At 35.6% G+C, this 7,482-nt stretch overlaps 1 non-coding gene across 1 annotated transcript; it reads right to left on the bottom strand.

Annotated features, from left to right (window-relative positions):
* Positions 1 to 5,715: 5,715 nt before the first annotated feature.
* Positions 5,716 to 5,788, bottom strand: Trnas-aga. Its single transcript has one exon. It is a non-coding gene; the product is annotated as a tRNA-Ser (tRNA).
* Between the last annotated feature and the right edge of the window lie 1,694 nt (positions 5,789 to 7,482).

Genomic DNA, 7,482 nt, shown 5'->3' with positions numbered 1-7,482 from the left:
ATAGCCACACGTTTAAACAATAATAAAGGTAAGGCCAGGTAAAAGCAAAGACCAGATGAAGGTAGTAATTAATTCACTATTGTTCAGGATAGTGAAATCAGTGCTGTTTGTGCAATATACTTTTCAAAATGACGGTCAAGAGAAAGCAATACAAAACATTGGCTCAAGGCTGTTTTAAGGAGGGAATTGCATAATTAATTCAGATTTCAGATTATGTTTTCATCACTCAGACAAAAGAAAATGTGTAACTTGAGGTACAGCATGGAATTAGGTTATTTAAGTTCGTGGGTACAGCAATGAATATGATTAAGCGTAACAAGGTGCATAGAATGTGTACATGTATGTTGTGTTGTAAGATGTATAGATAAGATACATATAACTAACGCTCCGGCTTCAATATCATTCATATAAATACTGATTATAATTATCAAATAATACCACTAAAGAGAATATCGTAAGAATTATACCTGTTTGAGATATAAGTAGAGAATGACGATTTTAAGAAAGAAAAAACAATAATTACACGGAATTCGCTTGCAGCATTTCAGTTGGATTTGAAAGATAATACAGGAATAATACTCTATGCAAACACATCACATTCACTTGTTTTATAAATATGATGATATTCATATCTAATATTTTCCAAACACAGGTTTCATATTTCATCTCCTTTTGAGAATTTGCTATTGCCTAGTTTAAATAAAAACAAACAATTACACGCACGTTATTTAGTTTGGGTTGTTAATTATTGTTCGACAAATTGATTAAATATTTTTTTAGCAACAATTTCAGAATTTCAGACTTAAAAAAGTAAACTACCCAATATACGCATCCATATGTATCATTGATGTCGAAGAACCATTGTTCAAGACTATTCCCGTAACTTCATCTTTAAATAATATTTGGGGAAAATATCGAAATAAACAAAGGATAAGTGAGAAACCACCAACATCAAATATACTAATCTTATGAATTCATATAAAGGAATGTGTTTCGGCGTCGTGTAGATTAACTGATTATATGTGAAATGTAATGTACTGTTGAGTTCCAAACTGATGCAATTAGAAGTTTAATTCCATTTTAAAACAATTATCAATATTCACAAAAAATCGGCGGACAAATCATCATTCCAAATTACTTTTTTGATGCTGACAAGGAAAATATTGCCTATAAGTACATCTGCATCACCCGGTGTACAAACAACACGCGAGCGCTGTATAGGTAAATACAGGTCAGAGACCGACACGCTTCCGCGAGCAAGTACATCTAAATCTAAGTCCGTTATTGGTATATACAATGTACTATGAACGGCGTTTTAGGAGCGTGTTTAATGAAACGGTTTGTGGGCGCTTGCGTTGAGTTTCCGTTGTTTGCGTTCCGTTTGCGTTTAAACGGACAAGAAAAACGGTCCAGGGTCTGTATCACTGTCCCGTATATACTTTTTAGATATTGATCGGACTAAAGTAAGTGCACATTTTGAAAGACAAATTTGGTTAAACGATAAGGGAAACTATAACATGTTTCGAATTGAATGAAATTGAGTGGACAGAGGCATTTGAAAAATTTACTGTTGATGAATTCGCATTTTATTTTAATTTCTCTATTTTACCTGTTGCAACAAAATGTATTCCGAATAAAAATGTATTAGTAAGAAGTAATGAACCACAATGGATGCACAATAAAATTAGGAAATTGATCAGGGTCCGAAAAAGATTACAAAGAAGTGCAAAAAAACCCACAAAATCCATATAATTGGCAGCAATATAGACAAGCTAGAAAAAAAGTGTGTTGATACTATTAGGAAGGCAAAACACGAATCCACTTTAAAACTAACAGATAAAATAAAATGTATGAAACTGTTAAATACTTTTATTAATTTTTCAACCAAAAAATCGAATATACCAACATTGACGCATGATAATGTAAACTGTGTAGATGATATTCAAAAAGCAGAACTTTTAAATAAATATTGTATAAGGCAGTCGACAATTGACGACTCTAATGTTATAGTACCTGATTATATACCTAATTTGCATGATAAACTCGAAAATATTAATATAACTGAACAGGATGTTAAAGATGCTATATGTATGTTAGATATTTCTAAAGCTTCGGGTCCAGATAAGGAAGTAAATGTAGAAGTTATCACTACATACATGTATCTTACTAAATTATTTAACAAATCTTTCAACGGTTGTAACTATCCTTCCACCTGTATATAAAAAAGGAAATAAATCTTTTGTATCGAATAATAGACCTTTATCTTTAATAAGTATTGTTGGTAAACTAACGGAAATATGTATTTTTAAACATGTATATACATTTTTTAGGGTAACAAACTTTTTCATGAAAAATCAGTCTGGCTTCACACCTGGCGATTCTGCAATTAATCAGTTACTAGACAATGCAAAAGATATTGGGAGGGCATTGGATGCGGGTAAAGAAATCATAGCTGTATTCTGTGAAATAAGTAAAGCATTTGACCGAGTTTGGCATAGGGGTCTTATCTATAAATTAAAAGCTGCATGTATTTCAGGAAAATTATTATCTTGGTGTGAATTTGTTTTGTCCAACAAAAGTCAAAAGTTGTAATAAATGGAAATTCTTCAGATTCTGAAAATACTAAAACGGGTGCACCACAGGGTTCAATATTAGGTCAATTGTTTTTTCTTAGTTCCTGGGTTCTTTTCTTAGTTAATTTATTACGTAAGTAAAACCCCTCTTCAATGTGAAGAGGGTTTTCTCGGACAAAGTCCGCCGAGTCCTCAGTCTTACTCGTTCAATGAATAGTTTATTGCTTTTGGCTCTAGTGCCCGCTACCCCTTTTAATTCCTATGCTGGCTAGGTAAAGATATAGGTGTAAGTACAAGATGTTCACTGTGCTCGCTCTAGCCGCTCTGTTCAACGTGACCAGTGCACCAGGTAAATTACCCTACATTGAACACTAGGAATTCTATACATAGACAATACGTACTGGACAAACAGATTTACAACACATTACATCACATCCGCTCAGTACCTTACTCGCATTTACGCGTGCTATTTCCGCGCGCGCGCTAAATGTTTTGCCGCAATGCGTGACGTACCAAATTACACGAAAGGTGATTTCCGTTACATACGAACGCGTATAGCTAAATACCAAATATTTTAAAAGTAATAATAACAAATAATGACACTAGTACATATGTACCCTTCCAGAGCAAAGATTTCACACCTGCTTTTGTGTAAAAATTCGTGTCCTTTGTTCCTTTGTCCAAAGAAAGGTGTCCTTTGTTAGATATGACTTGCATAATATTTTATATACGGTATATTTTGCACAAATTGTCATTTGAAAACGTCTCTATGTTAAGGATATTTAGTGGAATGAAAAGTATATGAATAATAGACAAATAGATAAATGCAGGTACCGCCATCAAAAGAAGTGGTAGCATATGTGTTAATTCTCTAATAATAATAATAAATAATATACAAGATTTATATAGCGCCCTATATGATTGGTAAAATTACTCTTAAGCGCTTTACAACATATGGATACTAGCTTACATCATTTTTATACATTAAGCAAGCAGATAATCATCGCAATGTGCACGTAAATGAATAAATAAAGGGTGGTATTTACATGACGTCTTTGCATAGAGCCTAAAACGCCGGGGCAAACCTTCTCCAAGATCTTAGACAGAAAACGCAGATTTGATACTTGGAGATAGTTCTTCAACTCCTCCTTGTCCATTCCAGGCTTCTTCAACAATGGTCTAACATGTGCCTTCTTGAAACACAATGGAACCTTTGACTCAGCCAATGATTTGTTCATGATTGAGGTAATCAATGGAAGCAGTGCTTCAAGACATTGCTTTAATAGGTCTGTAGGCAGTGGATCAAGCTCACAGGACATCGATTGCGAGGTCATAATGATATTGCGCAACTCGTCCTGGGTTGTTGGTGAGAGCTTTGTCAATGGTTCCCCATCAAATTTAGTGTCAGCAGTCATGACTGAGATAGCATTGTCAGCAGTAGAGTTCACTTCCGATATATTTTTCCTGATCGAGCTGATTTTATTTAGAAAGTAATCACTTAACTTGTTTGACAAGTCTTTTTCTTAATTACAGTTTGGTAGGATAATTTCACCTTTCTGACCCATTAGGTTTTTGGTGAGTCTAAAAAACTGTCTATGGCCCTTACCACATTCTTCAATTGTTTCCGAATAATAAGCCTTCTTTGACTGAATGAGAAGTGAACCAACTAGTCGACATTGTTCCCTATAAATCTGTTGGTGAACGGATAATTTGGTCCTTCGCCACTGTCTCTTTGCTTTTCTACGGTTCTGTTTTTCTAAGCGGAATTTTTTATTATACCATGGGGCATTCGGGCACCGAGCGGCAGTTTAACTTGCTTGTTATAAGAGACTCGAGTTGAATTGATATGCCCTGCTGTGAAGCCGCTATCCTCTCCTGTAGTTGATTTTCTAGCACTGTCGGGTCTATTTTACTAGACATTTCTCATTTTGAGGTAGACTTAGCACAGAGCGCGGAGACCGAGACATAGCAAAGCAAAAGCAGGGATCATATAAAAACCATATTAAAAATGGAATTTGCAACGCTTACACGGTGTCTACAAATGGTAGTGTCCCGTACATGTTCATGTCTTCGTTCCATTGCATTCTCGTATAAAGAGGTGTGGGACGAAAGAACGCTTATTAGCCTGTCTTCGCGGCTATGTCACATTAATGATTGTTCCTTCGCAATGGCAACATAAGGGTGGCAAAGTGATCATTATCATTCTGTCATCTATTTTAACACTACATGTATATACGTTATATCAGTTAGCCATAGAGGGTGTAAAACGAGTACAGACAGTGGCGTAGCTAACCATTTTCCGGAGTGTATGCTTACACAGGGTCGGGCGTCCGAGGGCGGGTATGGGATGGACCATAGATGAAAAAATTATACTAGGCCCTCGAAGCAATCTCCCGTGTTCTGGGAGCTCCTTTTAGACTGATTATTAACAAGTATACCCCGACTTTTTATATGATTTTTTTGTTTTTGATTGGTTTGGTTTATTTTTGTTTAACGTCCTATGAACAGCTAAGGTCATTTAAAGACGGGCCTCCATGTGTGTAGCGTATGCGTGCTTGCGTGTATGTATGCAGGAGACAGGATATGTTGGTGTGCTTTTGTATTTCATTAACTTGTTTTTGATGTGTGTATAGACATAACATAACAACACTTTTTTATCAGACTAAAATTTTCAAGAAGATTCTTTTTATGATACGGACGGTGCAAATTAATCATAAAAAAAGAAATTAATAAAAAAAAAATGATTAAAAATATCTTATTTTGTTGGTTTCCTCTGAGCTTTCGCTTGTTTCCATGCACTTGCTCGCTATCCGTATTATATATGATTAACCATATAACAGTATAAAGATGGAGACCGTCTCGTCAGTGATGGACCCTAGGGGTAAATGTTATTGCAAAACAGACATCCATTCTGAATTGATAAAGTGTAACAGGAGAGGAACATGCACGGCCAGACCGGGGTTCGAACCCGGAACCCTCCAAACTCTAGACGATCGCCGACGATCGACCAAGTCCAGTGCCGCTAAATTCATCCCTCCTCTTTTTAAGTCCTCGTCCCTGATACCCTTGTCGAATGTACATCAAATGCTTGAAACAAGGGTTGGTCACAGGAATCTCACTGTAACAGGAGAGGGAAAATGCTCGGCCAGACCGGGGTTCGAACCCGGGACCCTCCGAACTCTAGACGGACGCTCTACCAATTGAGCTACCTGGTCGCCGACGATCGACCAAGTAATATTATTTAAGAAGGCCTAGTATGTCTAAATTCGTTCATTTACTCTGAGTCGAAAATACAAAAGAGCTCAATAATATAGGCATGTTTTGACATAAGCCAATAAACGTTGAAAGAGATTAATCACCACTAGAACATGTTATGAAAATAGCATCTAACAACTAACAAGAAACTAGAATCTTTATTTAGTGTCGAATGTGGTTAAATAACTACACTATTAAGCTCTATTTGACCCCATAGCGAGGCTTTGAACTTGACATATTCTCTGATAACATGTCATGGAAAAAAGTTAGCCCCGACCAAGATCTACCATAAGTATGAAGCGTTCATGCAGTACAACGAAAGCTTTCGAAGTTATATTCGTTCGAAAAACCATTTTTTTAAAATCTATTTTAGATCTGTTACCTTGACCTTTGACATTATGATCATGAATTTGTCCGCATACCATGTGTTCGTTGTCCTCTAATACATACTGAAATATGAACAATATATTTATTAGTTCTTGAGATAGAGTGTCCACAAGATATGTGGAAATAAGAATAAGAAATTTAGAGAAAAAACATAACAATATCAATGGGTATTTCCATCCGAAATGGAAATCCCTTATAACTGCACATTCAGCTTCCACCAGGCCTAGGCTAGTCACTATCGCTCGACGACATGGTAGCACTATCTATTTCCCGCCTTTGGGCACATCACTTTTAAACCATGGACGTCCGTGGGCATTAGTATTTTCTGCTAAGTATTTTGCCCCGGTACCTCAATTTCATACAAATATATAATTATTTATTCCATTACCTACTAATACAATTATGAAGATATTGGATGAAGTAAAATATGGATATTTTATGTGAATAAAAAAATTGAAATGGAGGAACTTTTTCCATTGATTGTCACGGATAAATTGGGCGGGGTTTAGCTTTCTGTCAACGGCTTTTGCGAATGGCTGTTTCGCATGGATAACATGACGTCAAAATAATTTTGAATGCAGATTACACAAGGAAAATGCTTGTATCCGACTCTTTTAATGGTGTTATTGTTAAAAGAAAATATTGTTAATATAAGTATTAACCTTTTATTTTGTTTAGCTTATGAGATAATAAATCAAATGGAGAAGTCGTTAAATTGTTCGTAAAAGCGAAGCACTTTACTTTGTGCTCCATAGGATTTATTATCTCATAAACTAAACAAAATCAAAGATTAATCCTTAATTGTATCCGGTTAGTCTGATGACTCAAGGAAATTAAAAAAAACTTGAACTAAATACACATACAGTACAGTCAAACACAAGATTCGAAGTGAACCCGTTTTACGTCGTAACAGGTTATCGTCTGTGAATGGTTTATCAATGCTATTCGTCCGTGAGAGCGACAACAAACCGATAATCATACACGTCATTATAGTATTTTAAGCAACCGTCGAATAGACACCAGCAAGCCAGAAATGTGAAAACAGTGCATAGGGAGATATTTAAAACCTTGCATTTCTAACCAGGTGGGTAACAAACTCCGACGAGATTTTAGAAAATTCATATTGGTGAAATGTAAGTTTATACATTTTCTTTCTTATACCTAATGATTCTAAATGATATTTTCCAGCACAGGTTTTATTCTAAGGATCCTCTTCGCTGTACTCATAAGTGCTGTTATTGTAATTTCATACTTAGCTTCAGGTTGT

The sequence above is a fragment of the Mizuhopecten yessoensis genome, unplaced genomic scaffold (assembly GCF_002113885.1).
Source record: "Mizuhopecten yessoensis strain PY_sf001 unplaced genomic scaffold, ASM211388v2 scaffold3801, whole genome shotgun sequence".
In the NCBI taxonomy this organism is placed as follows: domain Eukaryota; kingdom Metazoa; phylum Mollusca; class Bivalvia; order Pectinida; family Pectinidae; genus Mizuhopecten; species Mizuhopecten yessoensis.
The sequence above is the reverse complement of the archived record's forward strand: the minus strand, read 5'-3'. Positions and strand labels throughout refer to the sequence as shown.